The sequence below is a fragment of the Coenobita brevimanus genome, chromosome 5 (genome assembly GCF_032717465.1).
Source record: "Coenobita brevimanus isolate Jiangsu-jjx chromosome 5, ASM3271746v2, whole genome shotgun sequence".
NCBI lineage: Eukaryota > Metazoa > Arthropoda > Malacostraca > Decapoda > Coenobitidae > Coenobita > Coenobita brevimanus.
The window spans coordinates 27,821,784-27,842,447 of NC_136958.1; positions in this window are offsets into that span (position 1 = coordinate 27,821,784).

Sequence of the window (20,664 nt, forward strand, 5' to 3'; positions counted from 1 at the left end):
AACAGAAAGCTTACAAAAAAGAGAACATCAATTGAAATATGAGATCAGTTTACACATTAGCACTGCCAGTGCAACACGAGTCGACCTCGTAGCAACAAAATGTTTCATTTAGAGCCTAAACTATATCAAGCTACATCTATCCAGCAAGTGGAAAATCAGCAAGGCTATCTTCATTAATAGGTCTACATCCAAATCCCACAGGAACATGATGATATATGACAGGAAACACATACTGACCAGCCCTTTTAAATGTTTACACCACAGAGCTATCCATAACCTAGCCAGACCAACAATGTGATGAACATTTTCTTCCATACAGTCTTTAGTTTCAACAGATCAATTCAGACTATCATTATAGTGGCCTCAGGCCCTGGAGGCTCGTAGAGTGTTAAAGGATCATATTTACAAACATCTTTTGATACTGTCAACACATTTCATATTATACTGCAGTGTCCATGCGTATACGATCCAGTACCTTAGTCTGATTCAACATCACTAGACACAGTATTGTAAGGATTCAGGCAATGGTCCTCATGACATCCACATGCCTGTGTACACATAAGTTGGCTCTTTCTGCATGTGCAAGTGATTCTTCTACACTGAGTCTTGCAGGTGCAAGTAAGAAGCTCTACACATGTCTGTGGAATAGCTGCTTGACTCAACAGTGTGGGCTTCAACTGCACAGAGTCATTCAGTTCCCATCCACTCTCCAGTACTGAAGGCAGTTCGGGTTTTGATTCAATGGACTTGTACGGTGTACCATATGAGAGCCTGGTAGTTAGCCCACAACATATGTTGCACTAAGGCATCATGTGTTGGTGGTAGGGTCTCTGGAGATTTCTGCCTAAACAGGCAAGCACGAAGGGCATCAACTGATGTCAAGTCTGATGATGGCATATACAGCTTTACAACAAACTTTTCAACATCTGACATTGTGTCGTTTGACAGGATGCCATGTCCTAATCCTTCCAGAAGTGAAAGATTTTGCAGCAAGATCTTCCATGCAGACTTTATACCATGCCCAGCAAACTGACTTCTTTCGCACCCTGTCAACGAGTGGAAAGCAGGCAAATTACTGCACACATTGTGTACTAGTGTCTGGCATACTGAATACACATGGATGCACTTTGGATTTATTCTTGTCCCTGGACACATCCACACTTCCTGTGCTGAAATAATCTGATAGAAGTGAATGAGCAGGACTAGAACGTCTGTATCCCTGCAATATACCAGAAGTCTGTTGAAGCCAGATCTTACTGCATCGAGAGCATGTAGAATTATTCTAGTGTCGGCTTCCTCTTGGTTTGATTTAAAGGATGCAGAACCTTGGCCTGTAGAAGACTCGGCGCCTTCTATATCTTGAAAACCACCAGCTGTTGTGATGGTTTTTTCGCCATCACATTCTGTGGCTTTTCTGTTGATAAGCTTGCGTGATAAAGCTGTTAGGTCAGATTTGTTTTCAGGCAGGTGGATGAAAGATTCCCACTGGGTTGGTAGTGACACTTCAGAGCGATCTATCTTTCGCCCGATTTGTCTCCGATGGGATGCACTCCAGGTTTTTCTTGTGTCAGATTTTACTGAATTGATTTGTGGTGGTCAAACACTATGTCGACTCTAGTACAAGTACCCTAGAAGTGTCTGCAGACTGCTTTGAAAAAGACATCAGCTGTCTCCAAAGATTTTAGCATTTTTCGGCTTGCCAATACTTTGAACCAAAGCCATTCCATCTAAAACACATGTTTGACCTCCCCAGTCTGGAAAGTTCGCTGTGGTATGCCTCTCCTGAAGTATGCACCCAAGAGCTGTTTGTAAATCATGACCAAATATGGAATATATAGGACGACTTTTTTTTTTTAAGGGATAAAGAGAGATGCAGGCATGCTCAAGAGTAAAGATTCATATGTAACACGTAAGATCATTGCCACAAAGTACTTATGAGTTGTATGCAAAGATATGTAGATATGATATACTATATAGCTAAAAATGTAATTTATGATCCTTACGTGACCTCTGCACCCCTGGAAAGATTGACCTACACCTAAGAAGTGATAAATGATTTTAACATTGTGGTTACTTTTACTCACTCGGGTTGAACGGAAGTGTAAAATTCCGGTCTCTGCCTCCACACTATGATGATCATGATTCTCTCTCTCTCTCTCTCTCTCTCTCTACCCCCTGGGGGTAGGGGGGGTTTCAAGAATACTTCCCCAGTATCCCTGCTTGTCGTAAAAGGCGACTAAAAGAGTTGGCGGAGGGTTAGTGCCCCTCCCCGGAAAACAACTAACTAAAAAAACAAACAATAAGCCTCGGACAAGGACTGACCAAACGATGACGACCAAGGACCGGACAAAGGACATGGTAATTGGAACTTGGAATGTAAGGGGAGCGAATGATGAGGTGAAAGAGAGAGAGATTGTCCAGGTGCTTGAGGATGTGAAAGTGGATGTATGTGGAATAACTGAAACAAAATGGAGAGGAGAAAGTGTGAAAGAATGGGAGTATGGATGGGGTGTATGTGCAGGAGTAGGTGAGAATGAGAGGGCAAAGGAAGGAGTATGTATAGTTGTGAGTAAAAGATGGAAGAGGAGCATAAGACAGTATGGATCAGTTGGGTCAAGGATTGTGTGGGTAAAGTTGAAAGTTGGAATACAAATGTGGGCGATTGTGTGTGTGTATGCGCCAATGCAAGATCGTGCTAGAAGAGTGAGAGAAGAGTTCTGGACAAATGTAGAAGTGTGCATGGAAAAGTTTGAAAGGAATGAGAGAGTGTTTTTGATTGGTGATATGAATGGTAAAGTTGGGAATGTGAAGGTGGATGGAATAGTTGGTGAGGAGGTTGTGCCTGCTGAGATAGATGAGAATGGCAGTGCGTTAGTGGACATTTGTGCTGGGAGGGGGTTGGTGATAGCCAATACCCTCTTCAGGCATAAAATGATCCACAGGTATACATGGCGAGTGATGAGAAGGGTGGGTGGTGAACTAAATGAAAGTAAGGCAATGATTTATATTGTGTGTGTGGATGAAAGGATGCAAAGATGTGTAATGGATGCAAAAGTTTATAGAGGTTGGGGGAGTGGACTTTCTGACCACTACTTGGTGGTGGCCAGAATTAGAATTCAAGTAAGATGGAGGAATAGAAGAAGGGAAAGACGAGAGGAAGGAGTAGTTGCAAGGAGAGTGGAAAGGTTATAAGAGGATGAGAAAAAGACAGAGTATAAAAGAGAAGTGGAGGAACGATTGGGCAAATATGAATTGGAGCAGATGGGAGACGTGAAAGGTGTGTGCAGGATATTTACAGAAGAAATATGTGCAGCATGTGATGTGGTGTGTGGAAGGAAGAGAAGACGGAGGGGGGTGCAAGGAACAGCATGGTGGACTGAAGAGGTGAAACAGGCTGTGGCACAAAAGAAGAAAGCATACAATGAATGGATGAGAAATAGGGGCGTGGAAGAAGTTGAGAGGCGAAAGAGAGAGTTATATGTAGAAAGAAAGAGAGAGGTGAAAAGATTAGTAAGAGAGAGTAAGAAGAGAGTGGATGAGGAATTTGGAAGGAATTTGAGTGTAAAGTGGAGGGAATGTAAGAAAATGTTCTGGAAAGAGGTGAAAAGAGTAAGACAAGGTGGAAGTGAAGTTAGCAGCGGAGTGAAAGATAAAAATGGTAGATTACTGGTGGAGAAGGGAGAAAAAGTGAGCAAATGGAGAGAACTCTTTAAGGAATTGTTGAACGTAGAGGATGGAAGTAATGCGAGTATAAGTAGCTGGGGAATGGCTGGGAGAAGGAGGGAGGTGTGAAGACAGGAAGAAATCTGTAGGATAGAAGTTGTGGAAGCAATGAAGAAAGTTAAATCGGGGAAAGCCCCAGGAATTGATGGAGTGTGTGGTGAAATGCTGAAGTATGGGGGAGAGATAGTAGTAGAATGGATGTGGAAAATGTGCAGATTGGCCTGGGAGGAAGGCAGAGTCCCGGAGGATTGTAAGTCAGGTATAATTATTCCCTTGTACAAAGGAAAAGAGTAAAAAGAAGTGTGTGGTAATAATAGGGGCATTTGTGTTCTTATTATAATAGGGAAAGTGTATGGTAGGATACTTATTGACAGAGTTAGAGAAAGAACAGAGAAATTAGTTGCGAAGAAAAGGGAGGCTTTAGGAAGGGAAGAGGTTGTGTAGATCAGATATTCATTCTTAGATCTTTAGTGGAAAAGTTTCTAGAGAAGGGAAAGAAGTTGTATGCGGCTTTCATGGATTTGGAGAAAGCATATGACAGGGTGGATAGACAAGGATTGTGGAAAATGTTAAGAATATATGGAGTAGATTGGAAGTTGTTGAATGCTGTGAAAAGTATGTACGATGGTGCGATGGCTGCAGTGTGTGTGGATGGTGAACTAAGTGAATTTTTCTCTTTGAAAGTTGGGTTGAAACAGGGATGTGTCATGTCTCCATGGTTGTTCAATCTGTACATGAATGGGGTAATAAAAGAGGTACAAGGTAGGGTAGTGGATGTTGGAGTGGCCCTGGTGAGAGAGGATAGTGTTTGGAAACTCCCTGTACTGTTGTTTGTAGATGATACTGTGTTGTTGAGTGAAGACGAAGGGGAGCCGCAAGGCTTGGTGAATGAGTTTGAGAGAGTGTGTAAGAAACGGAATCTGAAGGTGAATGTAGGGAAGAGTAAAGTGATGGTCTTTGAGAGAGATGAAGTCAGTGAATGTACAGCGAGGTTGGATGGTGAGGAATTGGAAAATGTGAGTACGTTTAAGTACTTGGGTAGTGTGATGAGTAAGGATGAAGGTTTGGTGGGTGAAGTGCTTGAAAGGGTACAGCAGGGAAGAATGGTTGCTGGTTCTTTGAAAGCAGTGATAAGAAACAGGGAAGTGAGCATGGAAGTGAGAAAGTTACTACATGACAGTATTGTGATACCAACTCTAACGTACGGAAGTGAAGCTTGGACGTTGTTGGAAGGACACAAGTCAAGAGTGACAGCAATGGAAATGAGTTATTTAAGAGGAGCCTGTGGAGTCACATGGAGAGACAGGCTGACGAATGAGGATATAAAGGAGCGTTGTGGTGTTGATGTGGATGTGATAGGAAGCGTTATGAGGAACATAATGAGGTGGTTTGGCCATGTGGAGAGGATGGAGGGTGAAAGACTGACGAAGAGAGTGTATGTGAGTGAGGTGGAGGGGGGAAGAGGGAGGGGGAGGCCGAGGATGAGATGGAGGGATGGGGTGGAGAGGTATATGAGAGAGGGGGGTGTAAGTTGGGAGCAGGGCAGTGAAATGGCGGGGGACAGGGCGACTTGGAGGCGATTTGTTTGTGGCCACCCCAAACGGGATTGAGGCGTCTGGCAATATATATATATATATATATATATATATATATATATATATATACATACAGTATATATATATACAGAGAGAGAGAGAGGCTCTAGAGTGAAAACAAATCGTAAAGAGAGAGAGAGAGAGAGAGAGATTTAACGGTGCAGAACACACCAGCAGACTGGTATATACCGCAGATAGAAATAGGCAGAGAGAATGATAAATACATGCACAGATAAATAGGTAATGACTGATGATACAGATATACATGTGGATATATAAGTAGGTGTAGAGAAACGGACAAACAGACAAACAGACCGAAGAACAAAGAGATGGGTAGATAGATGGATACAAAGATAGACAGATAAATAAACAGATAAATCAAGAGACGCACGGACTGGCAGATAGAGAGCCCAGCCAGACTGAGATGCGAAAAAAATAAACATTTTTATACCTATCGTCCGAGACACCCTAATGATACTCTTCCCTGCCACCTCCCATTGCCTTCCTTTCCAGTGTGTCTCACACTTTCATGATCAGTATCTCATTTTCGTTATATCCTACCATATATTACCCAACCCTGTAATTTTTCTTTCTTCCGGCCGCACTTCTATTTCATTCACTGTCACGTCATATCTCCAGTTCCATTTTCCTAATCTCATCTCCCTCCCCCAACACTTCTCTTTTCTACATATCTCTTCTACTCAACGCTCACTTTACAAATCCAAAGATTCTCCTAACAGAATTAAACCCATGCCTCTCGTAGCTCAATAATTTTTTCCTTCCTCCCAGTCATTTTCCCTCCCTCGTTTCATCCAATCATCTCCCTTCTGTAAACTTCATGTACTTCTATACCAGCTTCCTATGCCAAATTACTATTCCAACATACTAAAATAGCAATAAATTTTCCGTACGTAAACTCAGTCATGGCTTTATTCAATAGTCAGTTGTTTATTTTTCTTTGTATTTTTCTGACTACCCCCTGGGGGTAGGGAGGTTTCAAGAATGCTCCCCCAGTATCCCTGCTTGTCGTACGAGGCGACTAAAAGGGTTGGTGATGGGTTAGTGCCCCACCCGGTAAAAAGAACTAACTAAAAAAGCGAACAAAGCGCCTCGGACCCGGACGGACCATACGTTGACGACTAAGGAACGGACGAAGGACATTCTTAGGATGGAAACGTGGAATGTGAGAGGAGTGAATGATGAAGTGAAAGAGAGAGAGATTGTTCAGGTGCTTGAGGATGCAAAAGTGGATATATGTGGATTGACTGAAACTAAATGAAAAGGTGAAAAGGTGAGAGAATGGGAATATGGTTTAGGTATATGTGCGGGAGTCAATGAAAATGAGAGGGCAAGAGAGGGAGTATGTCTGATGATAAGCAAGAAGTGGAAGGAGAATATAAGAGAGTATGGAACAATGGGTGCAAGGATTGTATGGGTGAGGATGAAAGTAGGTATACAAGCGTGGGCGATTGTATGTGTGTATGCCCCGACAGAGGATCGAGTGGCAAGAGTGAAAGATGAGTTTTGGGCGAGTGTAGAAGCGTGTATGGACAAGTTTGAGAGAAGCGAGAGAGTGCTGTTGATTGGAGACATGAATGGCAAAGTTCGGAATGTACGAGTGGATGGAGTGGTTGGTCAGTGGGGTGTGCCAGCTGACGAAGATGGGAATGGAAGTGCTTTGGTGGACATCTGTGCTTGTAGGGAGTTGGCAATAGCCAACACCTACTTTCGGCATAAGATGATCCACCGGTATACATGGAGAGTAATGAGGAGGATGGATGGTGAACTTGCTGAACGAAAGGCAATGATAGACTATGTGAGTGTGGATGAGCGAATGAGAAGACAAGTGTTGGATGCAAGAGTGTGGAGAGGGTGGGGGAATGGAGTCTCGGACCATCACTTAGTGATGGCCAAGGTAGAGCTGCAAAGAAAGTGGTTGAGGAGACGAAGGGGAAGACGGGAGGAAGCAACTCCTGTGAGAAGGTGGAGAAATTGCAAGATAGTGAGAAAATGACAGAGTATAAGAGCATAGTGGAAGAAAGACTGGGAAGGTATGAGCTAGAGCAGATGGAAGGGGTGGAAGACGTATGTAAGATATTCACGGAAGTGATAGGCGCAGCGTGTGAGGCGGTTTGTGGAGTGAGGAGGAGATGCAAGGGTGTGCAAGGGACAGCATGGTGGAATGATGAGGTGAAACGAGCTGTGGAACAAGAGAAGAAGGCATATAGTGAATGGTTAGCGAGTAGAGGTAGGGGAGAAGATGAGAGAGAGAAGAGAGAGGTATATGTGAGCAGGAGAAGGGAGGTTAAGAGACTGGTGAAGGAGAGTAAAAAGAAAGTGGATGAGGAGTTTGGGAGGAATCTGAGTGTGAAATGGAGGGAGAGTAAGAAACTGTTTTGGAAAGAGGTAAAGAAAGTAAGGCAGTGTGAAAGGGGAAATAGTAGGGGAGTGAAAGATAGGAATAACAGATTGTTGGTGGAGAAGAGAGAGAAACTGAGGAGATGGAAGGAGCACTTTGAGGATTTGTTGAATGTGGAGAGTGAGAGCAGTGCGAGTATAAGTGGTTGGGGAATGGCTGGGAGAAGAAGAGATGAGAGGAAGGAGGAAGAGATCAGTAGGGCGGAAGTAGTGGAAGTGATGAAGAATATTAAGTTGGGAAAGGCTCCAGGAATTGAGGGAGTGTGTGGTGCAATGCTTAGGTATGGGGGTGAGATTGTTGTGGAGTGGATATGGAAGTTGTGTAGATTGGCTTGGGAAGAGGGAAGGGTTCCAGAGGACTGGAAATCAGGTATAATTGTTCCTTTATACAAAGGAAAAGGAGAGAGAGAAGTATGTGGTAACCATAGGGGTATTTGCCTACTTAGTGTGACTGGTAAAATATATGGTAGAATACTCATTGATAGGGTTAAGCATATGATAGAGGAGTTAGTTGGAGAAGAACAAGGGGGATTTAGGAAGGGAAAAGGGTGTGTAGATCAGATATTTGTTCTAAGATGTTTAGTGGAGAAGTATCTAGAGAAGGGAAGGAAAGTGTATGCTGCCTTAATGGACTTGGAGAAAGCTTATGACAGAATAGATAGGCAAGGTATGTGGAAGGTATTAAGGATATATGGAGTGGAGGGGAAATTGTTGAGTGCTGTGAAGAGTATGTATGAGGGAGCTAGGGTTACGGTGCGAGTGGATGGTGAGCTGAGTGAGTTCTTTGATCTCAATGTGGGACTGAAACAGGGTTGTGTGATGTCTCCATGGCTGTTTAATATATACATGGATGGGGTTGTAAAGGAGGTGCAGGGTAGGGCAGTGGATGTGGGGGTGGCTCTAATGAATGAGGGTGAGATTTGGAAGCTTCCGGTGTTGCTGTTTGCTGATGATACAGTACTTTTGAGTGAAGATGAATGGGAGTTGCAAGGCTTGGTGAATGAATTTGGGACAGTGTGTAGGAGGAGGAATCTGAAAGTTAATGTAAACAAAAGTAAAGTTATGGTGTTTGAGAAGAATGAAGTCACAGAGTGTGCAGTGAGGTTGGATGGTGAGGATATGGAGAATGTGAGTGCATTCAAGTACTTGGGTAGTGTGATGAGTAAGGATGGAACTTTGGGGGATGAAGTGCGTGAAAGGGTACAGCAGGGAAGGAAGGTCGTTGGTACACTGAAAGCAGTGATGAGAAATAGGGAGGTGAGTATGGAAGTTAAGAAGTCACTGCATGATAGTATTGTGATCCCTACCCTGACGTATGGAAGCGAGGCATGGACCTTGCAAGAGGGGAACAAGTCAAGAGTGAGAGCAGTGGAAATGAGTTACTTGAGAGGAGCATGTGGAGTGACGTGGAGGGACAGGTTGACGAATGAAGAAGTGAAGGAACGATGTGGGGTGGATGTGGATGTGGCTGAGAAGATTAGGAGAAATACACTGAGGTGGTTTGGACATGTGAAGAGAATGGAGAATGAAAGACTGACTAAGAGGGTGTATGTAGGTGAGGTGGAGGGAGGAAGAGGGAGAGGTAGACCGAGGATGAGGTGGAGGGATGGAGTTGAGAGGTATATGAGGGAGGGGGGGGTGAGTTGGGGGAGGGTAGTCAAATGGTGGGTGACAGAGCGACTTGGAGGCGTTTTGTCTGCGGCCACCCTTTGCGGGATTAGGGCGTCGGGCTATAGATAGATAAATTTTTCTGACTCAAAAATTCCTCCCAGCCTTTTCCTAAAATCAATAATCGTTCTCCTCTGATCCTTTCCCTTCGTCTGTGGCTCAACCCTTCGTCTGCCAACCTTACTCTAAAAATTTCCTTAAGCATACCAACTTGTGCCCTTTGGTAACCTTGTAATATTCTCTGTAGTCCATAATATCTACCTTTTCCCGCTCTCCTCATCATTTCTCTTCCCCAGACTTAACATAGTCAACACTTTGTTCCTTTGATATCTCTTACACAAAGCTATGCCCTTCTCTAAACGCTACACTCTTTTCCCCTCCAGCACTCCTTCCCATTCGATTATCTCTCCCCTACACCCAGCCTCATAATTTTCCTCCTCCCCTATCCCCACCTCCACCATCACTTCTCTCTCTCTCTTTCTCTCTCTCTCTCTCCAACCGATCATTTCCCGCCCTCTCCCTCACACTTAACTTCCGCCATTCCTTCACCTCCTAATCCGGTTATCCCTGCTCCCTGGCTTAGTTATTTATGTGTATCTAACTGTGAATATTGCCATCTATCATTTACGCTCCAAACGCCATTCTATTTATTCCTGTTCCTGGAGTGGTTAATTATACGGTAAGTATCTAATTATTCCTGTTCCTGGAGTGGTTAATTATAAGGTAAGTATATGAGGGAGGGGGGGGTGAGTTGGGGGGAGGGGAGTCAAATGGTGGGTGACAGAGTGACTTGGAGGCGTTTTGTCTGCGGCCACCCTTTGCGGGATTAGGGCGTCGGGCTATAGATAGATAGATAGATAGATCTAATTAAAATGTTGCCATTTATCCTTTATGCTCCTAAAATATCATTCTGTTTATTCCTGCTCCCTTGATTGGTTAATTAATTTTATCGCACTGTTTATAGTGTTATTTAACTTCTGTGATCCCAACCATTTCTCCTCTGCCCAGCTTCAGAGATACAGGTTGTTGAGTCGCTTTGTGGCAGTCGTCTGATGATGCTGGTGGTGTTAGATGTGTGGTTGTGATGGTGATGGCAGTGGTGATAATAATGGTGGTGGTGTTGGTACTGATAGTGGTAGTGATGATCGTGACTGTATAGTGGTGGATGTTATGGTGGTTGTGGTTGTTGTTGTGATGTAATAGTTATGATGGCGCAATGCTGTAGTTGTGCTGATGGAGGCTGTATTTATGACGGTAATTATGGTGCTACTGGTGACTGCAAGTGTGGAGTAATAATGACGGTTGTACTAGTAGTTCTTGTGGTTATGGCGTGATTGTGATGGTGGCTGCGTGTTGTGGTGGTGATGATGGTGGTTATAATGATTGGCGTCACTGTGAAGTGGCGACATAAAGGGTCATGTGGTGTTATGGTGACGACTTTGGTTGTTAGGGTGGCTGTGATGGTTTTCTGGTACTATAATGCGCATGGGGATTGAACTTAGATGATTAGAGTGGTTGTGCGTGTGACTGCTTCAGTGGCTGTAGAGAGTTGCGACAAAGGTAGTTGTGGCAGTGGTAGCTGTGGCAATGATGGATCTTGTAAATTTGGAATGGTGGAAGAGGACTCTGTTGTGGATAGTGACTGGTTGTTTGGATGGGTGTGGGGACTATGGTGGGCATACTTACTATGGTTCTAGTGATAGTGATGTTGAAGTAATGGTGATGATGATGGTGATGGTTATGGCAGGAACAGTGACCGTGGCCTTTAAAACAAAGAAGAAAGAACCAAAAGCTAGGATCGTAAATTCAAGGTTAGTTCATTTTGAGATATCTGGACACATTGACTTTAAAAGACTGAAGATCATAGGCAAATGGAAATGCAGACTGAGGAAGACACAACCAGAGCTAACCTGTCGCATATTTGAAGGATTAAAAGTATCGGTGAACACTTGCATTAGAAAGCTGGACAGAAAAGATGGGAATCGACTGCCAGACGGGTACTACGCGCCCACCTTAATGCAGGAGGGATGCAGGAGGACAGGTGAGAAGAGTTGTGGCTATTGAAAATGTGACAGTAGATGGTGGTGTAGTGGTAGTTGTGGTAAGGCTAGCTGTGATACAGTAGTGGTGGTGGTACTGGATATTATAGAGTATCGTAGTGATCGTGACTGTGATTCTGGCGATAGCAGAGACTGTCGAGTACAGATGTGGTGTTTATGAAAGTAGATTGTTGGTGACTGAATTAGATTTTTAGTGTGATGGTGAATGATGTTGTGGGTGAAGAGGTGATTGTGGTGGTGGGTGGTGATGGTACTAGTAGTGGTAGAGGTAGAGTAGTGACTGTGGTGACATCAATTGTAAAGGTTCATGGCGGGAGTGGGGTGACTTTGATGAAAGTATTAGCATATATGGGGAAGGGAGAAATATCAAAGATGGTGGTGGAAATATGGACTGTAACGCTAGTTGATTAAAATGGTGGCGTTTGTAGTTGTGCTATTTGATGGTGATGGTATTAATGGTGGTGGCAACTTTGAACTCTGACGGGGAATAGTGTGGGTAATTTAATTTTGTCTGACAAAGTATATGTGTATTGAAGTGTGACTCATTTTTGTTGATATATCCCGATTTGTTTAGTTTTTTACGAGTTTTGAATACAGCTTACTTCATTCATCACAGCAGAAATAAAATGATGATGATGATGTTGATGAACAGTTGTTTCAGATGATGATGATGATGACTGGTTATGATGATGATGATTACGACGAAGACTGACTATGATGATGAAAAGGTTAGCTTTTTGTTTGTTTGACCATAATGATGAAGGTGATGATGGGTGCATGGGTTGTTGTGGTGGATCAGATTATGAGAGTAGAGTGATGATAAGGATAATTATGATAGTAACAAATAAGCACTTCATTCTGATGACAAATTTCATCTATTATTGCTTTCACCAGCGATGTTGAGACTTGGCGAATGGATGCATTTTAATTTAACCTTCATTGACGCTTTCAGTATTAGAGGTCTGACTTAAGTTCAGCAAGACCGCCAGATAATGGTAAAAATCTCTCTACCTGGCTGTCTCTAGCCAGACGCATTAATCTTGGAAACGGTGTTTAATAATGAATTGCCTCCATGTCACTCTGCCCTGCGCCGTGAGGCTGCCCTTTCTCCAACCCACACTCTCTCATTAATAACAAAGTAATTACATCATCAGATTTTAGGAAATAAACCATTCGGTAATGGAGGGAGTAGTTGTCGTTGTTATGGAGCTGATAAAAACTGAGTCTGTTCCGTAGTTGTGTGGGTACTGCGGCCGTGATTTTGTAGATGCTATGAAGGGACTTTAAAGATTTTCAGCAACTGCAGAACATAACAAATACAAAACAGATATACCATTAAATTACAGTCCTTAAGTAAGAGACTGTGCAGGCATACCCCGACAATCCTGCTATAATCAGGTGGAACAGAGCCCCGAGGAAGCCCCTAACAGGACAGGTGAGAGCGACGCTAATGGTCGACCTAGGAGACCTGCTGCTGACTCAACTTTCAAACTGTCTCCACACTGGGCATTATCCCCTCTCTCATCCTCCCTCCTTTACTTCCTTTTCTTCCTCCTGTTACGTGTCACATCCAAAAATTCTCAAATTCTTCCTTATCGAACATTTAACAAAAATCAGAGACGGAAGTATCTAGGTGAAACTTCTACGGGACACTGGCACTGGTAGGACTACACAGACTCAGGAATGCCGGCTCTGGACACGGGAACGGTGCCAATACCGAGGCAAAGAAGGCGTTGGTCTTCCTGTGACCTGTCACTGAATAAATAAAATAAAGTATTCATTAAGTCAGCATGGTAATGATGCATCTAAGTTCCTTAACTGTATATTTGTGCCATTCCTAGAGAAGTGAATGTAATTACAGGAATATATTAGGTCGAAAATTACTCTGCAGATTACCAAGAAACAAAGTGAAATATAACCTGGTACTTCAGCTGCATCACGTAAATGGGATGGTTTCACAGGGAAAGAGGAAAAGAGGAAGGGAGTGTACGAAGTGAGGGTGAGAGGGAGTGACTGAGGTTGGACACATTTATATTCCCCGGGAATGATGCAATTATACGATAGAATATTTTTTTTTTTTCTGTGCATAAAAAAAATGCCACAGTATTTTGATAAGCTTGATGGGCGCCAAAGACAGAACTTACGGGTTTCGAAAGTCATTCTTTTCTAATTCGCAATTTATCGTGATGAAGTGTAGGGATATTTATGTCCGCAGCTGTAAGTCTCTAAATAATTCCATAAACGTATGTCCACTCTGTGATGTTTACAACTCAGAACAGTGCAATTCTCTATAATCACAAGTACAGAATTTCTTATATGCCGTGTTCGCTGTATCATATTGTTGGATGCTTGATCTGTACGATGAAGCACGTTCTCGTAATATTCTTGTCATCTCCTGACGTTATAATTAAACTTAGGAGAGGGTTTTCATGTTGTAGGAAATAAACAAATTCTTCACTAATCCCATCATTACTGGGAGGCTGTCCAAAGTATCATATAAATCACGAAGCGGCACACAAAGTACTACAAAGAGTAAGTCATCAGATTCATGAAGTTAACTTTCTCAGTCCTAGAACGTATTTATCAGACTTCTACCTGACGATTGTACTCAAAGTAAGGTCTTTGATAGTGAAAGGGTTCATTTAGAATGTATCTGACTTCCCAACCTCGAAAGATTTTTCAGCAAGAACAAATTCATCAAAATGTAAAGGAAAAAAAAGAGAGAGAGAGAGAGAGAGAGAGAGAGAGAGAGAGAGAGAGAGAGAGAGACAAAATAAGTGATGGGTAAGAAACATTTAAGTGTTGTGAATGAATCTGGACGAAGAACGAAAGAGTGCAGAAATAAGCGAAAGAATTAAAAAAAAAATGTGAACAGGAAAGAAACAATAATAAAAGAGCAAATGAATGGGGGAGGAAGTGCTAATGGGTAGAGGAGAGAACAAGGAGAGACAAAGTGTGAGAAAAGAGAAAGGAAAATAAGGAAGAGGGGAGAACTCGATCAGCCAACCATCATCAAAGGAAATAGAGAGAGAGAGAGAGAGAGAGAGAGAGAGGAAGAAACTGGAGCTACAAAAAAGAGGCGAAGAGGCAGAAAAGAGAGAAAAACAAAGAATGACGAGGGAGGAAAACAAAGATAAGGGAAGACAAGTAAAGGCCGGGCAAAGAATAATTGGGAATATTGAAAGAAAAACAAAAGAGAAAGGGACAGGGCAAGGGGAGAGGCTAGGGGGTGAAGGAGAGAGGAAGACAAAGATGAATAAGTGCTTGACAGGTATAAAGTAAGCTCAGAAGTTTTTTGGTTTGTCCGACATGTAGCTGTCACCCAGAGGCAGGGAAGCCGAGATCGCTAAGCGAAATAGCCCATTTTGCTATTTCACGGCAATGGATCACACCATTATATATTAGGCTGAGGGACAGTGAAGTAAAGGACCACTGATGAAGGCAAAAACGTACCTAACAGTAAATAGAAAAATAATATAATGACATGACGGGTTACATATAGCAGCAGCAGCAGCAGCAGCAGCAGTAGTAGTAGTAGTAGTAGTAGTAGTAGTAGTAGTAGTTGTAGTAGTAGTAGTAGTAGTAGTAGTTGTAGTAGTAGTAGTAGAACAGCAGACACATCAAATGATGCAAGAGTGGATGTCAGTGCTCGAGGTTTCTGGACACGTGGGTAGAGGGCGTTCTTCGTCATCAGGATATTCGATCCCATGGCAGTATGCCATCGCGAACTGTCTCTCGAAGCTGCACACAAAAGGAATGAACAAGAAAAAATATGAAATTATCAAGAAAGGATCCAACATGTGGACCACGGACGATTCACTCCCCTTGTGTTCACGACATCAGGTGGGATGGGTCCAGAGGCGGTGAGATTCAACTCGAGACTGGCAGAGGTTCTTTCTGAGAAGAAACGTCAACCGCAGAGTTCTGCCATGGGCTGGATGAGATGTCGACTGTCATTCTCCCGCGTGAGGTCTGCACTGCTATGTCTCAGGGGCACAAGATCATCAGCCCTCAGGCCTGTCTCTCTGGCGGGTATGGATTACGAAGCTGCAATGGTCGAGAGTCACATACACCAGCGACTCCAATAGTTGAATGTCTTTATTTACACTGTAATATCAATAAGTATAAAACAAAATAATAATAGTAATAGTAGATGGTTGGTAACCACAGCCTTTTGCGTGCTTGGGGCCAACGGATTGTAATATGAGGGTTAGTATTAACCTTCACATTACAACTCCAAATGGTGAACTGTATTAGGAAGGTTGGTTTTGATCTTCACAATATAATTCCTCAATGGATGGAGGTGATTAAAAAAAAGTAGTAGTAGTAGTAGTAGTGGTGGTGGTGATAAATAATAATAATGAAACAAGAACAACAATAATAATAATAATAATAATAATAATAATAACAATAATAATCTATCTATATATCTATATACCTAGACTGCTTCCCCCAAGGAATAATAATAATAATAGTATTATGAATTATAATAATTATAATAATAATAATAGCTAGAACTCTGCCGTCCGGTACTAGACTCCACCTACGGTTTCTCACAATGAACTTGGTCTCATTGGGGAGATCTTGATTTTTTTCCTATCAGCAATGGCCCATACCAGGACACATAACCTAGGCAATTCAGATTCCTTGCTCAGTTCCCATTGAAATCTCTAGTACACACGATCAGTTTAACCTCGTTCACAACATAATACTAATACATTTTCTGACATGCCTTTCTGCTGCGCACAAAGAATTTGGATTTTTTTTTTAAATCAGCAATGACCCATGCTAGGACACATAACCTGGGACCTACAGATTCCTCGCACAGTCTCCGGTTCTCGTAGAATCGTAGCTAGAGTCTGAGGCCGGACTAATAATAATACTTGCAATAACAATAGTCTCCGCCTATGCAATAGGTGGAGACTAATAATAACACTGAAGTTGACTTCAAAAGATAAAATAATCTGATTATGACTGACCTGTGTGAAATTCAGATGTGCAGAGAGAGAGAGAGAGAGAGAGAGAGAGAGAGAGAGAGAGAGAGAGAGAGAGAGAGAGAATTAACTCAATCATTCTCAAACGCACTCATCACGTTCCTTGATACTACTATTAAATTTCAAACGAAAATCAAAATCGTGCATGGTGCTGTCAGTGAGTATCATCCTTTGGAAATTCTGCAGTAAGCACCTGATGCCTATTATGAAGAAATGTTCCTTTTTCTTTTTTCCTCTCTTCACAATTATGGATGGTAGGTAGTGGCATAATATGCAAAAGCATAATCTGTGTTTCTTAAAGCTTAACTCTTCTTCGCTAACAACAGCTTCAACATCAACGCTTATAATAAGGAAAAATTCTGATTCAGCAGCGCAAGTCTACACGACACTTTTTAACCTCCAGCCGAAGCGTTATCTCCCTTAGCTAAGAGATTTCTTTTACATTTTATTTGTGCTAATCCAGGCGAAGTTATTTAACGTATCAGCAAGAACTGGTGTGGGCTAGATACAACCATCATTGGCCTCTTCATTACTAGTGTTCTCCCAGTCTGCATAACATCTTCTGGAAAGAACAAGATTAAATAAATGAAAAACGTTATCATGTTCAAGAGTAAAGATAGACAGATAGATGAACAGATAGATAGATATACACATCTGCTACAACAAACACTGCGGCCATATATCACACCTCACAATGCCACTCTACCACACCACACCACTCCACTCATGTCTCACGCATGCAAACACAGCCACACATAATCAATGGCACCTCTCATACCCCTACACAGCACAACACCACTCACTATCACACTATACTACCCAACACATCACACATCCCACAGCTACACCATACGACTGCATTTTGTGCCACACCAACTCACAGTACACATTACTAAGCCAAACATTGCAAAATCACATCACACTGCATGTTACTGTAGCATAACCTCACACTACCACACTGCACGAAATTATCACATGGCTTACTAATACACCACACACTGGCACACCTCCCGTCTGATTAATTACGTGGAATTAACTCACACATAGCCAGACCGAGTTATAAAATCCATCACGCCTGATATGCCGCAGGGTCACATTATGAAGATGATAAAAGTCTTGTTTAATCATCGACCGCAGCATGTAAACATAATTATTTTAAAACACCAGGTATTAAAACATGAACACTCTCGCTGCCAAGGAGATGGATTGTTCTGAAATTAGCTAAAATAACCATTGCATTAATGTGAATGCATCAGTGTCTTAAAAATTATTACAGGCTGAAAAAAATTGAACCAGTTCGACTGGGGCTTTTTTGGTGATTGTGGTGGCTGACAGTTTTGGAACTTAACTGCCTGTTTTGCCAGCTGACTGTGCTGTTAGCTCCCTGTTTTGTCGACTGGTTGTGATGTTAGTTGCCAGTTATGCTGGGTGATTGTGAGGTTTGCTGTCATTTTCTCCGGATGATTGTAATGCCTGCTGACAATTTTTCCGGCTGATCGTGAGGGTCCCTGACAGTTATCCTCTGGCTGATCATGATAATAGCTCACGGCTATGCCGGAACGACGCAGGTTCTCGACTGATGAAATGCTCCTGTTAGTAAAATGAATGATATCATTACACACACACACACACACACACACACACACACACACACACACACACACACACACACACACACACACACACACACACACACACACACACACACACACACACACACACTATCTGTAATCGAAACTGTTATCTAGAGGTCACCAAGAAACTGCACGTCTCTTGTACTGACACGAACATCGATACCATTATTGACATGGACGTGACCTAAGTGGAGGTGATAGGTATGGCTTGCAGCATCAGCTCTGCCATCCATTACCTGCACACGCCTACCACCAGCGGCATCTTTGCATACATACCAGCTACCTCTCCTCCCACCACACACATCTGGCCCGTGGGATACAGTACCTCTCATGAAAGCCTCATTAGTAAGCTGCGCCGAACCTCCCCGTTTAGAACCAGTCACGGTGACCAGAAGGACCTTTGATAGGGGAGACAGGGATGGATTTAGAAAGTATCTTGCTGATATTCCATGATAGTCCATCTTCTCCAGTGACACCAATTCTTTCCACTCCCACAGATATGGCTTAATACAAGTTGGTATGGAATGGTTCATCTCCAGTTAACAATTTACTAAAAGATTGGATTCCCCAGAATGGTTTGACAGCAGTTGTTCTAGACTAATGACCTAAAAGTCCTTTGCATAGAACTCGTACTTAAAATAAAATAAAAAATTTAAATCCTTCAGTCAATTTTAAATTGCTAAAAACCATGCAAAAGCAGTAATAAATCTCGGTAAACCAAACATTCTTCACAACCAAGCATCCAAACTATTTAATAATCCTAATGACATTACATTACATTATTGTGGTCAACTCTCAATTCTTTCAATAATGATTTAACAGATCACTCACTCCCCCACAAAAATCTTCAGATGGAATCATTAAAAATGACCCACTTGGAAAAACGAACATCTTTGCTGGTACGTTTGCCAGAAATTCTGCCTTATAAGAAATCGGTCAGAACGTCCCTGTACTAGAACTTGACTCTTCCGAAACTGCCCCACTTAAGATACAGACTAGATACGTAAAATCCCTCCTAGACAATTTACCAACCAACAAAGCTCCTGGTCCAAATGGAATTCCTTCAATCATTTTGAAAAAAGTGTTCCGCAGATCTTGCTCCTGTTCTAGCTAAATCACGTTGGCTTTGTATAAGTACTTTTCATTCCCTAAGTCTATAAAGACGCCAATATCCACCCACTCCCGAAGAAAAGAAGTTCCTCTGACTACTCTGATTACAGACAGCTACCACATCTTCTTTTGGTAAAGTATTTGAGATTTTGATTAACAAGCACATTGTTAAACATCTTTCACCACGAAAAATCCACTGTTGGTATACTCAGTCCCATGACTCACGCCATCTATCAGTAATTTACCAACATGAAAAAACCCATGCAGTAGCCCTTCACATTTCTAAAGTTTCTGACAGAGAATGACACTGTTCCTTTCTATCCAAACTCCTTTTCGATGGCACATCATACCTTGTTCCACTGATTCCCTCATATGACATTGACAGGAAGATAAAGGTAGAACTGGATGATGTGTAATCCAATTTCCACTCGATTAATGTTGGCATGCTGCAAGGATCAGTCCTGGTTCCAACCCTATTCCTATTTCATATTAATGAGCTCTAATCTATCACCCATAATCCCATTCACTCATATGCAGATGACTCAGCACTTCACAGTCCCTTCACACCATTAGCTCCCAGAGTTCCCCTGCACGGGATTTTGCTGGAAGGGTGCTAAGTGTACCGCCTTCCGCCTATTGGCTGTTAGTCACTAAGCTCATGTGTCCCTACCCCGGGGCTCCCTTCTTTATTAAATGTTGAAAATACCTACCTCCGTCCTATATTGAGGATGCTGGGAGGAAATGGATTAAACACCCATTCACAGAGTTTAATATCTTTAACCCATTGGATCCCAGAGCTCCTGGGCGAGGCATTGTGCTGGGAGGGTACTAAGCGTACAGCCCTCCGCTATTGGCTCATAGTCGCGAAGTTCATAGGTCCCTACCGGGGGTTTCCTACTTTATTAACTTTTGAAACTTCCCACCTCTGTCCTATATTGAGGACACTGGGCTCCAGTGGGTTACGTCCCAACTCAGTACAGCAATCTCTATAAGTCAAGACTTATCTAATATCTCTGAATGGGGACAAAATAACATTGTCTCATTTAATGAGAGAAAACCAAATATATAAAATTTACCAACAGAAAGATATGGTGTGATTCTCACATTACCTTCGGTGCTACTATTATTCCTTTCCCTAAAAGTATTGAAATTCTTAGTTTTTCACCTAACATTACCCTCATCAGGACATCTTATATTAGATCACTTTGCTAAAACTTCAGAGTAACTTGCACAATTGTACAGAATCCATTACTTCACTGAAGAGCAGATAGCTATAATATACAAGAGTAACATGTGCTCTCAGCTGGAATATTGCTCACCTTTGTGGAGTAGATGTAGAGAGGTTGCACTAAAACAACCGGACAAAATTCAGCACAAAACTGTAAGAATTACTGATAATCATGCAATTACAAATGAACTACCTCCCCTACATGGAAGAAGAAAAAAAATTTCCTTCCTTGAA